General features: G+C 39.5%; 1 protein-coding gene and 1 long non-coding RNA gene across 2 annotated transcripts in view; one reads left to right on the top strand and one right to left on the bottom strand.

Moving 5' to 3' along the window:
* The window catches only part of Tmem117 (transmembrane protein 117), a 374,448-nt gene that overhangs the window by 197,022 nt on the left and 160,247 nt on the right, over positions 1 to 17,179 (bottom strand). The window lies entirely within an intron of this gene.
* Positions 1,507 to 9,975, top strand: LOC125365766. The gene is made up of 3 exons (XR_007213741.1): positions 1,507 to 1,618; positions 1,984 to 1,988; positions 9,941 to 9,975. It is a non-coding gene; the product is annotated as an uncharacterized LOC125365766 (long non-coding RNA).

Genomic DNA, 17,179 nt, shown 5'->3' on the forward strand with positions numbered 1-17,179 from the left:
AAGGGTTGAAAGGGGACAGTGAAGTGAAATGTGACTGGGTATGACTCCAGAAAAGAAGATGGCTGCCGGGGATAGGAGGGTCTTCTTATCCTTATTATTCATTGTGACAAATGAACTACTACATTATGTTCGAAGCTGTTAAACAACTAGGCTCCAGGTTTACCATTGTTTGCCTATGATGGAAATTTTGTGCTAGAAGTTTTATGTACTTTATTTCTTCCAATACTACATTAAACTTGCTGATACAAACCATATTAGAACCATGTACTAGCTGGATGCCAGTGGCTCAGGCCTCTAATTCTTGCTTCTCAGGAGGCTGAGATCTGAGGATTGCAATTTGAAGCCAACCCAGGTGGGAAAGTCCATGAAACTTTTATCTCCAATTAACCATTAAAAAGCTGAAAGTGGCAGCTGTGGCCCAAGTGGAGTGTACCAGCCTGCAGTGAAAAAGCTAAGGGAGAGAACCCAGGGCCTGAGCTCAAACCCCAATAACAGCACATACACAAAGAGAATTAGACACTAACATGCACCACTACTTCTTTTTTCCCATTTGAATAAAAAGAATTATGCCTTACTTCCATTCAAATGGATACTGGAAATGGAAACGAGGTGTTTTTTTATTTTATTTTACTTTTTGTGATTTTGTTTTGTTTTGTTTTTCCTCTTTTGTCATTGTTTTTTTATCTGTGTACTTTTTGTCTTGTATGTTAGTTTATCTGTTTGGAGGAGGGTAAAGGAGAGCACAGAAATGGTGGGACAAAGGGTAAACTAATTCAGGAGTGAGGTTTACTAGGCTCTATGTTAAAAATGAACCATACAACTTGGGGGAAGGGGGTCAGGAGGGAAAATACTGGGAGCAAACAAGGGAAGAGGTGACCCTGTTCAAAAAGAAATATACCCTTTTCCTGGCCTATGTAACTGTAACCCTCCTGTATATCACCTTTACAAAAAATAATTTTTTTAAGAAACTATAGTTGACTTCCATTCAAGTGGACACTGGCAAGCTACATTCATTCTTTATATTTTAAAAGTAAAATTTAAAGGTTTATAAGACTGAAAGTAATATAGACTCAAGAATACATGATATAGAATTTTTTCGGTTCACAGTTTTTCTTTCTGCTCAGTTCTTTTACTGTATGTCTCACAATCTAACTTGATGCTGAAAACCAGCCTGTCTCTTATTTCCAGTGAATTAAACAAATAGAACCAAGACCCTTCACATATTTTAATAAAGTGATTAGAAAAAATAATATAAAGGATAAATTCTTACCATTCTGAGCTTGTTGCTAAGAAAGCCTCAATAAATCTCCAAAGCAATCCATAAAGTCACAACTGCTTGAATGTAATTTTATAGCTAAGTTAATTTTATATTTAATCACATTTTCATGTTAAATAATACTCAATGTGCTCAGAACTAGTCAAGTAAGTATATATAATAAACTCATCCATTTTTATCATTGTACAGATGAATGACAAGCTAAGCCAGAAAAGCATCAATTAATTTGGCCCATATAGTGATACTTCCTTCCAAACAAATTGGAATATTATAAAATAACTTAGAAATGTTGCCAGGTGTTTTTATGGAGGGGAGGGGGAGTATCTGTTTCTTTGTATTCATGTATTTCATGAATACAGTAGGCTCTATGAAAAGCTATAAACGGATCCCTCAAGAAGAAAGGAAACAGAAAAAGAAGGTACAAACAAGTAATCAGAAATAAAGAGGGGCTAGAATCCTAGCTACTCAGGAGGCTCAAACCTGAGACTTGAGATTCAAGCCAGCCCGAGCAGGAGTCCATAAGACTCTTGTCTCCAATAAACTACCAAAATGCTGAAAGTGAAGCTGTGGCTCAAGTAGTAGAGTGCTCGCCTTGAGGAGAAAAAGTTAAGGGACAGCACCCAGGCCCCAAGTTCAAGCCCAGTACTAGCACCAAAAGAGGAAAAATGTAAGAGGGCATTGCTGCAGCTCCTGCAGTGATTAAATAGGCTAAGTGTACATATTAAGAAATTTCATGCCTGATAAAAATAAACCATTAGATGAAATTGGTACATTTTTAGAAACACATTTTCAACTTACCAAAATGTATGATGGAATTCAAAGAAACCAAAAATAGATCTGCAACTCTTCACAAAATTTTGCGTATAATTAGAAAGTTCCCCACCAGGAAAATCCAAGGCCAGGTGTGCACACAGGCACCAAAAGAAATGCACAGGGACCTTTGTAGCATTATCATTTATAACAGTCCAAGACTGGAAACAACCCAAATGTCTATTCACAGAAGAATGGATAAAGATATGACCCAGCCATACAATGGAGACAATTCAAGATGAGAATTGAACAAATTACCACCATACACATCCTGAGGGATTTCAGAAACTATTACAAAAGAATCCCAAAAGAAAGAAAAAGGCAAAATTGGGCTATAATGTTAGAGACATATTATTATAAGTGATAAAAAAAAAAGTGATGAAACCAGCAGAAAAATGAAGCCAGTGGTTAGTTTAGAAAGAGGAGAGTTTTATTGTCAGAAAATTCATCCAGAAGCTCTCTGGAATGTGGTCGTTTTGTTTTTCATTTAACCTGATATTCAATAATATCTCACTTTATAAAAACTCACTTTGCCATAACTAAGCTGTGTACAAGTGTTTTATATACTTTTTACATAGGTCTGGTGTTCTTTTTACTTTGAAACAAAAATTAGAATCTATCCTGCAATCCTAACTACTCAGGAGACTGAGATCTGGAGAATCAAGATTTAAGACAACCCAGGAAGAGGAGTCTGGGTGATTCCAAAATAACCAACAAAAACCTGAGTTGGAGGTGTGGCTGAAGAGATAGAGCATCAGCCAGTGAAGCAAGCTGTGCAAGTGTGAGTCCTTGAGTTCAAATGGTGGCACTAGCAGAAAGAAGAGAGATGGTTAGTATATGTTCAGGAATAATACCTATTGCTATCATTGTATGATGGAAACACTGGGATAGTATAAGACCAACATAGCTTTGGGGGAAAAATACTTTGAGTTTGGATCAGAAAATGTCACAAGAGAGGTAGAGGAATTAGAGAAGATTCCTGATGTTCATCCAGTCCCTGCCCGCTAGAGAAGTACAATTAGTGGCAAATTCAGGCTCACACATGGACTAGGTGAAGGAATTTTTTTTTTAATGAGGCTGAGAATTAACAAAGGGTATTGAGTCCCTGCAATGTAATTTCATCCAGGCTTCTACCTGTGGACAGCTCATATTTGGAAATGAGATTGTAGAGAACTGCTTTTTAATATCTTTCTACTTTGTAACCAATCCTGTTTCTCAGCATCTCTGAATAGAAAGACCATGGCACAATTGCATACCAGGGCTACCATTTTCACACTCGTTAATGCCTGATAAGTCAGAGAAGTCAAGTGACACTTGATAGAGCCATAAAATTTTATGTCTGCTTTATTTCTTTCAAAGGGTGAAAGAAGAAGTCCCCTTCAAGCAGACATAAAGAATATAAAGCTTCATAAAGACATAAAGCTTCATAAAGAATCACTTGGGCCACATGCTAGTGGCTCATGCCTAATATCCTAGCCACTCAGGAGGCTGAGATTTGAGAATCAAGGTTCAAAGCCAACCTGGACAGGAAAGTCCATGAGACTCTTATCTCCAACTAACCACCAGAAAAATGGAGGTGGAGCTTTGGCTCCAGATGGTAGAGAGCTAGCCTTGAGCAAAAGAGTTCAGGGACAGCACCCAGGCCCTGAGTTCAAGTCCCATGACCCCCCAAAAAGAATCACTTGGGAGCAAGGGACCAGTGCCTCATGCCCCTAATCCTATTCAGGAGACTGAGGTCTGAGGATAAAAATTCAAAGTCAACCTGGGCAGGAAATTCTGTGAGTCTCTTATCTCCAATTAAGCAGCAAAAAGCCAGAAGTGGAGGTATGGATCAAATAGTAGAGAACCAGCTTTAAAGTGAAGAAGCTCAGCTAGGAATATGGCTTAGCAGTAGAGTGCTTGCCTGGCATGCATGAAGCCCTGGGTTCGATTCCTCAGTATCACATAAATAGAAAAAGCCGGAAGTGGGTGCTGTGGCTCAAGTGGTAGAATGCTAGCCTTGAGCAAAAAGAAGCCACGGACAGTGCTCAGCCCCTGAGACCAAGCCCCAGGACTGGCAAAAAAAAAAAAAAAAAGTGAAGAAGCTCAGTGACTGTGCCCAGGCCCTGAGTTCCATACTCAGTATCACACACACACACACACACACACACACACACACACACACACACACACGGTATTTTTATTTTCTGGAGCATCTCTTCTACCTACAGATAATGCCAGTGTTGTGTGCACAATCAGCTCAGTCAGGTTGGCATGAATGTCAGCAGAGGATTTGGGAAGTAATTAAAGGTTTGTCTGGGGCTTTTTCTTTAAGGAACTAAGGTACAAATGGCTTCAATTCATCTCCAGCTCTGAAGGACTGGTCACTCAGGGCGGCCCCTGAGCCAGCTCAACTTCACACAAAGGCAGCTTCTTATTCCTGAAGGAGAGAGCTGGATATTTATTCATTCTTCTACCTACACTGATTGAACGCTTCCTATGTGCCAGGAGCAATGTCAGGTGCTGAGAAAACCAAGATGAATGAGATGTCATCATTACCATATTTATTCTTCATATCAATGAAAGAAGACTTACATACAACCCCGTGAGTCCTAGGGGAGACTCCTGTGTGTGGGAAGGCAGGCAAAGATGAAAAGCAAGCACCTAATTCTTCCAGTCTTAAGAGGAGGAGCAGGAAGCAGAAAGGGACTCAAGAGGAGTACAAAAGTGTTTAAAGGAGAAAGAAATAGGCCCCCAAAGACAAAGAGGACTTCAAGCTGAGAATGCAATGCACATCTGGGAGCAGCTCCAGTCAGGTCTGCTGTCCAGTGAGACAGGAAGGAAAAGGAAGTCATGTTGGGCAAGCACTGACTGCCAGGCCTGCTTATGAAAACACTCACACAATGAGAAAGTTGCAAATCCCAGTCCCACCCTCCTCTCACTCACTACCCAGATATTATCTACTTTAAAACTTTAAAATGCTTTCCACTTAGGAAATGCTCAGCCAGAGTTCTTCAGAGAAACAGCCATGCAGCAATAATGAATGTGACCGATAGATAGATAGATAGATAGATAGATAGATAGATAGATAGATAGATAGATAATAGATCATAGAAAATAGATAGACAGATACATAATAAGTAAATTGATTGATGGATGGATGATAAAAGACAGAAGATAGATGGATAGAAGAAATAGGTGACAGCTGAATAGATAGGAAATAAATAATAGAGAGATGGATGGATGGATGGATGGATGGATGGATGACAGACACATACACACACATACATACATACACACACATATATACTACATAGTAGATGATGGATAAAAAGATAGAAGATAGATAATGGTAAATAGGTAGCTAGATAGAAGATAGATAATAGATATATAGATGATGGATTGGTAGAAGATAGATGACAGAGCGGTGATAGATATAGACAGACAGATAAAAGATAAATAGATGATAGGTAGAGATAGATGATAGATGGAAAACATCTTCTATTTTAGATAGAAGATAGACCTAGATAGATAGATCGATAGATAGATAGGAAGATGAATAGAAATAAAATAATAATGCATTTCATTTTGCTTCAGCATAAGACATGTAGCTCTTTTTCCTTCAACAAATTCCCTTCTGAAGTTTTTACTTACAGTAGGATTATTTGTGCTGGGATGCATCAACTTTCTGCTCACATCAAGCTACATGTTTCTGGGTAAATTGCTCACCTTCCTGTCCAACTTAAAAAGCATTCCTTTGAAATCTGAAAGTATCCACTTTTAATTCTTCTTGAATATAGAGGTCATGTTTAGGTTAGGCATTTTTACCAAATGGCCTACTTTTTCCCCTCCAAAAAAGTGGCTATTCCTTGAACAGAATCATATAATGCACCTAGGACACTCTTTCAGCAACCATCAGTCTGTGAGAAATGCTGTTGAAAGTTTAATAATATAAGAAATCATGAACAGCCAGCACCTTGAACATCAGGAGCCATTTCTGGAATTCTAATAGTTTGGGGACATTCTATGAATGCATCTAGATGAATCTGATACAGTGAAAGCATGAGGTGAAAGACATTCAGTGAACAGTGGTTAAATCAAAAGAGAAGGGGGTCAGGCACTGCTGGCTCATGCTTGTAATCCTAGCTACTCAGGAGGCTGAGATCTGAAGATTATGGTTTGAAGCCAGCCCAGGCAGGAATTAGGCCCTTATCTCCAATTAACCAACAAAAATCCAGAATTAGAGCTGTGGCTCAAGTCGTAGAGCATCAGCCTTGAGGAAAAATGCCAACCAAGTGAGAGTATGAAGCCCCAAGTTCATGTCCCAGTGACAGCACACCAAAAAAAAATTTAAAGAGAGAAAGGGAGAGAAATTCTACTGCCCACAGTTGGTTGATAGACTATTTCTATGCCCAGAATAGACAATATTAACCCAATGGGAATTTGTTCTAGAACTCCCATCTTTCTCTCTTCCTCTCTAATTGACTTTGGGTCAAACTATTGCCTAGTATTTGCCAGTAGCCAGCGCACTTACAAACCCCAGCAGGAGAATTTGCACCAGAAAGTTGTGTGGGAGCCCAGGATCATATAGACCTTGGAGACAGAACCAAGTCACAGCACAATTGATCCAATATAAACAATAACAGATACGGGGATAAAGAGAGATGCATCCTTGCACTAATCTGCAGAAAAATGCTGCAATTAACAACATAAACTATATGGTAGCAATATGCTATGGATCAGGAAAAGTGACCATGTGCAAATTTAAAGAAAGAGCCAATGGCTAAGTCATGAACAGCAGAAATGAGGAAACACAGATGAGATCCTTCTGGGTGCTGGTAGCTAATACCTATAATCCTAGCTACTCAGGAGGCTGAGAGCTGAAGATCACAGTTTGAAGCCAGCCCAGGCAAGAAATTCATTAGACTCTTATCTCTGACTAACCAGCAGAAAGTGAAGTGGAGCTATGGCTTGAGTGGTAGACAGCCAGCCAGCCTTGAGCAAAAAAGGCAAGTCGAGGCACAAGGCCCTGCGTTCAAGCCCCAGTACTAGCATCAAAACAACAACAAAAACAAAAAAGATAAAATTAGCTCTCAAGGGATAAGAATCAATAGAATTCTACCCATCAAAAGAATGAGAGTGGCAAGAAAAAGGAAACAGGTTGGAGTTCTGAGAGACTGTAGTAATTTCAGAAAATGGCGAAACACCGGAAGTAGGGCCATTCACCAAAGACAGAAATAGAGGAAGAAGAGCAGATCTGAGGAGAGGAGACACATTCTGGAATAGTTTAGAGATATGCCAGGAAGTAGCTGAAATGCTATTCTGCACTAAGGCGGAAAGAGAGAAGAGTGATCCAGCTACAAGTAGACTTTACAGTTTGTAGTTGTAACAGTGAGTAAAATCTAAAGGGAGAAGGAAAGGGAATTGAGGTCACCAATCTCAAAGGCACTAGAAAAGGAACAAAGAGCCCGCACTGGATAAAGAGAAGGCTGCTTCCCTGACAGGAAGACAGCCTAGGAGGGTATTGTAATGAGATCAAAAGTAAGAAAGTAGGAACATAGTCAGAAATTCAAAAGAGAATTGACAGTATGAAAAGCTTAAATGAAGTTACAAAAATAGGGCTGGAAATATATCTGTCAAATTTAACTGAGAACATTGTTATCCCCAGCAAGAAGAAATGTTGATGGCTGAAAAGAAGCAAAAGTGAAAGAGGAGTAGATTGGCTCATAGAAGGAGGGAAAGGCATGCAGAACTGAGTGTAGGGATTTATTTTAATGTTAAACTTGACTGGAAAGGTCTTGGAAAACACAGCAATATTTAAATGACACAGGCTTTAAGCAATGAAAAAAACTATTGCTGTTATTTTGTTCTGGTAGTAGGGCCTGAACCCATGATCTCTTGCTCTCTTTTGGGCTTTCTTTGCTCAGGGATGACGCTTTACCACTTGAGCTGCAAGTCTAACTTTTTCTGGTTAATGGGAGATGAGAGGCTCATCGATTTGTAGTCTGGGCTGTCTTTGAACTGTGATCCTCAGATCTCATCCTCCTGAGTAGCTAGGATTATTGGCATGAGCTAACAGTACCCAGCCATAATTCTGAGACTCTGAGATTCTATCTTTACTCAGTGGAGTAGAGGATTTTAATGGCCCAGCAATGTCTGTTGTGATACGTGCAAACAAAAAACAGGTGGTGCATGATCTAAATATCTACAAGTCCAAATAAAATTACGTGTTTGTGTATGTATGTTTGTTTGTATACATAGGCAAGCACTGATGGCTCACATCTCTAATCCTAGCTACTCAGGAGGCTAGGATCTAAGGACTTTGATTCCAAGCCAGCACAGGCAAAAAGACCATGAGACTTTTATCTCCAATTAATCACTAAAAAGCTAGAAATGGAGCTGTGGCTCAAATGTTAGACTGCTAGCCTTGAATGAAAACAAAACAGCTCAGGTACAGCACTCAGGCATGAGTTCTGAGCTTAAGCTCCAGGATCAGAAGAAAAAAAATAGATAGATAGATGTTTTCTGAAAATCCAATCAAAATAAAGGTTGCTTTTTAAAAAATTCTATACTGAATCAGATTTGAGTCTGGAAAAAGCTTTTTCATCCATGGCTTATCTCAGATTTTCTTTTTTATAAAAATCAAACTGCAATGCCTAGGATATAAAATCCCCACATATAGGAATTGGGGAGTGGTAGCATTTTTTTTATAGGAAGGGTGGAATTTGGTTTATTGCCTGAATAAACAGCATAACAAGGTTTCCCACTCTGATATTCCGGCATCCATGGCGCTCCTGGCACCTCCATTCACTAGGCCCAGTCCCACAAGACTGCCATAATGAAGATAGGAAGTGTGTATAATTAGCTCTACTGACAAGGCGGGGAATGCACATAAAAGCACAGGAGGAATTGAATTATGGAGCAGACAGGAAGTGTATATCAAAATCTGATATCTTTGATCAAGCAGATGGAAGATGCTATGGTGTAGGGCTGTGCATAGGCCTGGGCTGTGAGAATTACTGGGAGGTGGCAGAAACTTTGAGAAGCAAAATCTAGGGGAAGAAAAGCTAGGTCTTTATAGATGTCCCTTCATAGGAGATATTAAAGCCCTTGTCCTTCCCTCCCTCTCCCTCCCTCCCTCTCTATCTCTCCTTTGTTTCCTACTCTCTCTCTTTCTATGAGGTGAGCAGCACCCCCTATTAAGTGCTCTTTAAGGGTCTAAGGGCCTGCAACCATGGTCTGAAGGCTCTGAATCATGAACCACAATAAATCTTTTTGCTTATTAGGTTGTTTTAACTTGAGTACTTGTTACAGCAGCAGAGAGCTGACAAATATAGAAGGCCTGAGTTGATTATTTGTTCAGCTGTTCCAGGCCAGCCAGAAAAAGGTAATCTGCAGGTATGAGTGAGTTTAGTACCCATGAGTTTGATTGTTGCATAATCCTAAACTAAAATACTGCCTTAAATGCAACAATGAATCACTAATGGTGGTGAATAGTGTAGCTATGAAGAACTTTTGCTTTACAATCATTCTTAGATATCAGAGCTCCCCCATGCCATGCTGACATTAAAGCAGCTCTAAGAAGAATATTGAGAAGGAAAAAGTTCAATTTGTCTTAAAACTAAAACTTAAACTTGTCTAAGTTTGGTCCAGTTAACCTGTTTGATTTGTGGAAGAAATAAAAAGATAAACTATCCATTTTACATTCTGTTTAGTGGATGAGTTCATAGTATTTGTTAAAGAAGGTTTAGTTGAAGCTATTGAGAAGATTTCATACATTTTGCTATATAACATCAGAATAAAAAATAATATTATAGATCCAAATGAATATTTATTTTATTACTTTCTTCCTTCATTTGGTTATTTTGGTGCTAGTTCTGGGGCTTGAACTCAGGGCCTGGGCATTGTCCTGGATTTTTTTTTTTTTTTGCTCATATTTAGCACTCTACTACTTGATCTGCAGGTCCAGCTCCAGCTTTTTAGTGCTTAACTGGAGATAAGAGTCTCATGGATTTTCCTGTCAGGGCTGGCTTAAAATCTCAATCCTCAGGTCTCAGCCCACTGAATAGTTTAGGATTACAGGTATAAGCCACAGGTGCCTAGCTAAATATTTATTTTTTGTGTTTATTGAGCTAGACATTGATGACTCCTTAGCCATGGTAATAAATTGGTTCAGTGCAAGAAGTAAGCAAGCAAACCTGCCCTATAGAGATTGTGTATGAACTATATGCAATTTGCAAAATATGAAGAAATACTTGTGGATATAATTTCTGGCCATATGGCCATAAAGAAAACAAGATTCATGTGGGAAAAATTGGTTTGAGAATTGTCTTATTCTGAAAAGAGTAAAAAAAAATATATATTTTTGCATGTGAATATGTGTATGTGCATCCAAGCCTGTACTAAGCTTGAATTCAAAGTCTTGTGCTCTCTCAGCTTCTTTTACTCAAAGATGGTGCTCTATCACTTGGGCCACAGCTCCAATTTTGACATTTTGTTGGTTAAATAGAAAATAGAATCTCATAGACATTCTGTCCATGGTAGCTTTGAATTGTAACCCTCAGATCTCAGCCTCCTGAGTAGCTAGGATTACAGACATGAGCAACAAGTGCCATGATAAAATTGAATATTTATGAAGGAAACAATATAGATACTCAAGATTACAAAGTAATTAAATGCTTTTGATATATTTTAAATACTCCTCATTAGCCTTATTAGGAAAACTTAACATTCTGTATTACTGTCCATTACAATACACTAATTCTAATAATAAAATTATCTTGATTTTTTAATCTCCATGCCAATTCACATTAAATAGAATGGTACAATATATGAGTTATCATTAAATGTGACACTACTCTAATCACTCCAGAATAAAGAGGAGGCTAGGTCTTAGGATTTTTACTTCCTTTCTATACAAACAGAGAAAGTAAATATAAGGCAAATTCTCTCCTCTCCTTTTGAGGTGTTGGCCACAGACCAATGTTCCTTAACAAGAAAATATGTTAATGGACAAATGTCCCTATGATGTTTTAACACCGTGAACCCTGATGTCACGAAAACCCAGGTTCACATCCTGGTCACCCACCTTTACCATCCCTGAGAAATAGGAGAAAGTTAACATTTCCTGACTTCATTTTTTTTGTTTTATCACAGTTGTTAATACTTTCAACGTGCCATATGTAACTGTAGCCTCTATTATTGATGATATTCCTGTATCACCTTCCTGTGGTTGTACCTACACTATCTCTGTATCTTATCTGAGTATATTGGAAACGTGTATACTGGTATTAGAACCAGGAAATTGGAAGGAATACCAAAATCGAGAGACACATGGTAAAAAAAAAAAAAAAAGACAAACAACTACAAAAGCAATACTTACAAACTGTATGATGAAATGAACTGAACAACTCTGAACATCTCGTGGGGGGGAGGGGGAAGGGAAGGACGGAGGGGGGAGGGGGGAATGAGGGACGAGGTAACAGTACAAGAAATGTATCCAGTGCCTAATGTATGAAACTGTAACCTCTCTGTAATTCAGTTTGATAATAAAAATATATTTTTAAAAAATGAGAAACCTAAAGATGAACTTTTAAATTAGATATAATGATTAAAAATTCTTTGTCATAGCCCTTTTCCTTTCATTATAAAAGGAGACAGTTTCTGTGCATTTAATGTTCATTGAATTTTTTTTTCAGATTAAATTGATGCCGATTAGAAGGACACCAAAAAGCATATGACATAATTAAGAGCTTTGCCTTTGCCTTTTTGTTTTTATCTTTATGGAAAGAGATTGCTGAGTAAAACTGAATTGATACAAAGTCCAGAAAACATTGTCTTTTCTATGAATAGACAACATGTACATCTATTAGGAAACTAAATACCATCAAACCTTTATCCAGGGGCCCATGCCTACAATCTTAGCTACTCAGGAGCCATGAGGACTGGGGTTTGAAGCCAGCCCAGGCAGGAGAGTCCATGAGACTCTCATCTACACTTAACCACCAAAAAAGCCAGAAGTGGAGCTGTAACTCGAGTGATAGTACTAGTATTGTGCAAGAAAGCTCAAGGACAGCACCCAGGCCCTGAGTTCAAGCGTTGGACTGGCTCCAAAAGGAGAAAAAGAAAAACTTCACTCTATTACAAATATGTGTGACCCCTGTATCCACTGACTCTTTTTTTTTTTTTTGGCCAGTCCTGGGCCTTGGACTCAGGGCCTGAGCACTGTCCCTGGCTTCTTCCCACTCAAGGCTAGCACTCTGCCACTTGAGCCACAGTGCCGCTTCTGGCCGTTTTCTGTATATGTGGTGCTGGGGAATCGAACCTAGGGCCTCATGTATCCGAGGCAGGCACTCTTGCCTGGGCTATATCCCCAGCCCATCCACTGACTCTTAATCATCCCAATGCAGTTTAGGGAAAACAAATTTTCAGGACTTCTTTTGGTGGAATCCATTGTTTGTGATAATAGGGCTGGAAGAATTTACATATCATTCTCTTGACTTCATAGTTTAATTTTATATGTTTTTGATGTAGTTTAATCTGCTCTTCTGATATGTTTGCATTTTTGCATACACATTTATTTGGTAATGAATAGTTGTTGACCTCACAAGCCTACCAATAAATGGTTTTGATGATCCTAAAAAGAAAAAAAAAACAATAGAAATTTAGTAAGAGTTTATATATAACAATTATTCTGAGAATGAATATTTTCTAAGAAAATAGTTAACATTATGCCTGATCACTGGTAAGTGCCCAATAAATCTTTTATTCTAATTATTTAATCATCGATTCTCCTGATAGGTAGCCAAATAGTCATTCATTCTGCCAGCCAGGTGAAGCCAGGATCATCTTAGCTAGGAGCAATGGCTCACATCTGCTCAGGAGGTAGATCAAGGTCTAAGGCTAGCTCTGGGCTTATTTTAAAAAATAATAGTGATAACTATAAGGCAAAAGAGCTGGAAGCATGGCTCCAGGGGTAAGATACCTGCCTGAAAATCACAAGGCCCATGACATACCCTTGCCCATGGAAGTGAAGGTGTGGCTCAGGCTTGAACAAAATGAGCCAAGTGAGAGCCCCAGGCCCCAAACCCTAGGATAAGCAGGCACACACACACACACACACACACACACACACACACACACACACACACAGAGAGAGAGAGAGAGAGAGAGAGAGAGAGAGAGAGAGAGAGAGATTTCTAACCCCAAATACATAGAGTGCCAATTAAAATGCACAAGGAACTTGGGACCAAATAAAGGTAAGATAGCAGTGTTGAGGTCATTTCTGAAAATCTTTTGTTTAGAATGTGTAGTTGATAAGGCAGGATAAGTGCTCCAATGGAGGTGGATTGATGGATACTGAGAGGTAACAAAGAGTACAAGAAATGTATCCAATGCCTAACGTATGAAACTGTAACCTCTATGTACATCAGTTTTATAATAAAAACTTTAAAAAAAAAAAAAAAGAAAGGAAGAAAAAAAGCAGAAAAAAATATACACAAAGACCAAAACAAAGAGATAGGTTAGGTAAGAGGGATAGAAGCAAGAAGAGACAGAGAATGATAGAAGAATGACTTAGTGAGGGAATAAAGGAATAAAAGAAATTACCCAATGCCTCTCTCTACATTCAGGCCTTTGTCATACCTCAACTGGTTAGACTGAAGAGAAATATATCTTTTTTAATTTTCTAGATAAACAAATTTGGGGAGTTGCATGAATAAAATCATCTGAGATAGCAAAATCCCTTATGGAAGAAATGTTCCTTTGGGCAAATATAAATCCTACATGCTTTGCAGTATTGTCTCCTCAATATTAATGGAAGATAGCCTGAGTCTATCCTCCAGGAGATAATTTTTCTTTCTTATATCTCCCCTCAGGCCTTTTCTTTTCTTGGCTGAATAATTGCTCTTTTTCTGGCTCTTCGTGATTCTAATTTTCTAAACTTTTAATTATCTTTATTGGTTTCCTGAGCATTCTCTGCCACCCGCTCCCAAAGCCCACCTTAGCGATAGCTAATAACAAGCAGCATATGAATATGCATACATCATCTTACAGTTCTTGTAGAAATCAAGCAGTTACCCAGCCTGATTTCCTCTGACCGCCACCATCACCCCTCAGAACAGTGATCAGATAAGTGAGGCGCACATACAAAGGACTGAACACCTTAGGTATTGCTGGGAAAGGAGGGGAAGAAACAGATGCATTGGCAAGAAAATTAACCCAAGGGCAGCCAGTTCATCTGCGATAGGGAGGAGACTGGAAGGTTGTGAGGTAGAACAGAAAACGAAGCTGGAGCTAGGCACCAGTAGCTCATGTCTGTAATCCTAGCTACTTAAGAGGCTCAGACTTGAGGATTGAGGTTCAAAACCAGCCCAGATAGGAAAATCTATGTGCTTTCTTATTTCCAATTAACCAGCAAAATGCCAGAAGTGGAAGTGTGGCTTGAGCAGTAGAGTACCAGCCTTGAGAAAAATAAATAAATAAAAAAGGACCCCAGGCTCGGAATTGAAGTCTCAATACTAGGAATAAATCAACAATCAAACAGGATAGAGCTGGCATGATGGGGCTACATCCTCCGTAATGACCTCCTAGTTGTATTGATAGGGAGGGTAGACTTTATAAACAATCCAGTGCAGGGCCAGACTTGTTTAAATGAGATACAGTAAGAATGTGAGCTACAGCACGTGAGAGAAATTTCTGCCAAAATAAATAAACATCTGTAAGGATAGTAAATGTCTGTTACAGGGAACTAGGCTAGAGGTAATCCAAAATAAGGCCAAAACTTTAGAGAAAAAAAAGTTTGGGGGCTGGGGATATAGCCTAGTGGCAAGAGTGCCTGCCTCGGATACACGAGGCCCTAGGTTCGATTCCCCAGCACCACATATACAGAAAACGGCCAGAAGCAGCGCTGTGGCTCAAGTGGCAGAGTGCTAGCCTTGAGCGGGAAGAAGCCAGGGACAGTGCTCAGGCCCTGAGCCCAAGGCCCAGGACTGGCCAAAAAAAAAAAAAAAAAAAAAAAAAGTTTGAATACACATTCCGGGAATGTTAATGGATGGGGGCATAGTTCATAAAAGAGAATTAAATAAATTAGTCATAACATGTGCCCATGACTCATGCCTATCATGCTAGCTACTCAGGAGCCTGAGAACAGGAGATAGAGGTTCAAAGCCAGCATAGACAGGCAAGTCTCTAATTAATCACCAAAAAAGCTAGAAGTGAAGCCTTGGCTCAAGTGGTAGAGCGCTAGCTTTGAGTAAAAAAACTTGAGGACAGCCCCCAAGCCCTGATGTCAAGCCCCAGGACCAGCCCATACACATACAAAAACTATCTCCAGGGTTGGGAATATGGCCTAGTGGTAAAGTGTTTGCTGAGCATACATGGAGCCTTGGGTTCAATTCCTCAGCACCATATATATACACTAAAAGCCGGACGTGGTGCTGTGGCTCAAGTGGTAGAGTGTTAGCCTTGCGCAAAAAGAAGCCAGGGACAGTGCTCAGGCCCCAGAGTTCAAGTCCCAGGACTGACCAAGAAAAAAAAAGTATCTCCAATGAACTAAGACAAACACCAGACCTCAAAACTGGACAGTGGAGCACAAAGATAGGACAGAAACACCAGAGGAAAAAGTGTGGCTATTGTAGCTTCTTCGATAGAGAAGGCACGGAGGAAAAGCTGCAGTGAACTGAGAAGTCAATGCAGAGAAAGCAGAACTGTTCTACCTCAAAGTTCTATGGGATAATGGGACACGAGAGAAGGCAGTAACTTGATGGAAATTTAAGAGGCACTGAAGAAATTTTGCTTTGGGCAATGTTCTATACATAATCGAAAAAGTAGAATAGAACTAAAGTCTTATCCAGCATTATATTTTTATGGGAAAACACATCAGGCTGGGTGCTGGCAGCTCACACCTGTAATTCTAGCTACTCAGGAGGCTCAGATCTGAGGATCCTGATTCAAAGCCAGCCTGGGCAGGAATGTCTATAAGACTCTCATCTCCAATTAACTACCAAAAAGACAGACATGGAGCTGTGGCTTGACATGTAGACTACTAGCCTTGGGCATAAAAGCTCAGAGACAACCACAGGTCCTGAGCTCAAGCCATAGGATGACCAGCACCATGACCACCACCACCACCACCACCACCACCACCACTACTACTACTACTACTACTACTACTACTAATTAATAATAATAATAATAATAATAACAATAATAATATAAAAATAAAGGAAAGGGAAAGGGGAAAAATAGCCAGGCATATTCTCATGTATCCCCTCCATTCTAAGAAAAAGCGTCCATTTCATGGCCTTCCCTCTGGTGCCCATGATACATCATGTGGATAATTCTATAGTCTGGGGGTAGTTTTCCCCCTAAAGGGTTGTTCACATCACAGGAGTTTGGTTCCCAATGAGGCAGTGCTGAGGTTACAAGACTTTCTTGTAACCTGGGGCCTAGTGCAAGGTGCCTAGGCTACTTGAAGAATCCAATAGAGCAAAAAAAGGGGGGAGGGGGATAGAGAGTTCTCATGGTATCCTGAGTGGGCCCCTCAGAGAAGGATGCTACAGGGTGAACTAGGTGCTCCCCACCCATCCTCCATGTTTTCTGGCTTCTTAAGTCACCATGCAATCTTTCCCCTCATCTGTGCTCCCACCACAATGCCACCTGCCATGTGATACTGCTGGGGGAGGAGGGGGTTGCCAGGGCTGAACACATGCTGGCTCACCATGTCCTTGAACCTTCAAGAGAGTGAGCTCAAGAAACCTTTCTCCTTTACAAGTTACCCAGTCTCCAGTATTTTGTTAAAGGAAATACAAGTAGATATAAAATATATAGTAATACAAATCTCTAAGCCCATGATGGTAAAAGAAAATAACTTACTCTTCACTAGCCATAAATTTATTTATAAATATTTTGTACTAAACGGTTTTTGTAAAAGAAGAAGAAAAGTGCTGACTAGGAAAAGCCTGGATTTGTTCATTAGCTGTTGCTCTACTTAAGAACTCATTAGAAAAGCTAAAAAAGCTCTTTTAAAAAGCTAAACAGAAAAAGGCATTAACTTTAGTTTGCCTTTCTCTTTTTATTTTTTATGATGCCTGATGCCAGGTACCAGTAGCCCAT

The sequence above is a fragment of the Perognathus longimembris genome, chromosome 1, assembly GCF_023159225.1.
Source record: "Perognathus longimembris pacificus isolate PPM17 chromosome 1, ASM2315922v1, whole genome shotgun sequence".
NCBI classification, from domain to species: Eukaryota; Metazoa; Chordata; class Mammalia; order Rodentia; family Heteromyidae; genus Perognathus; species Perognathus longimembris.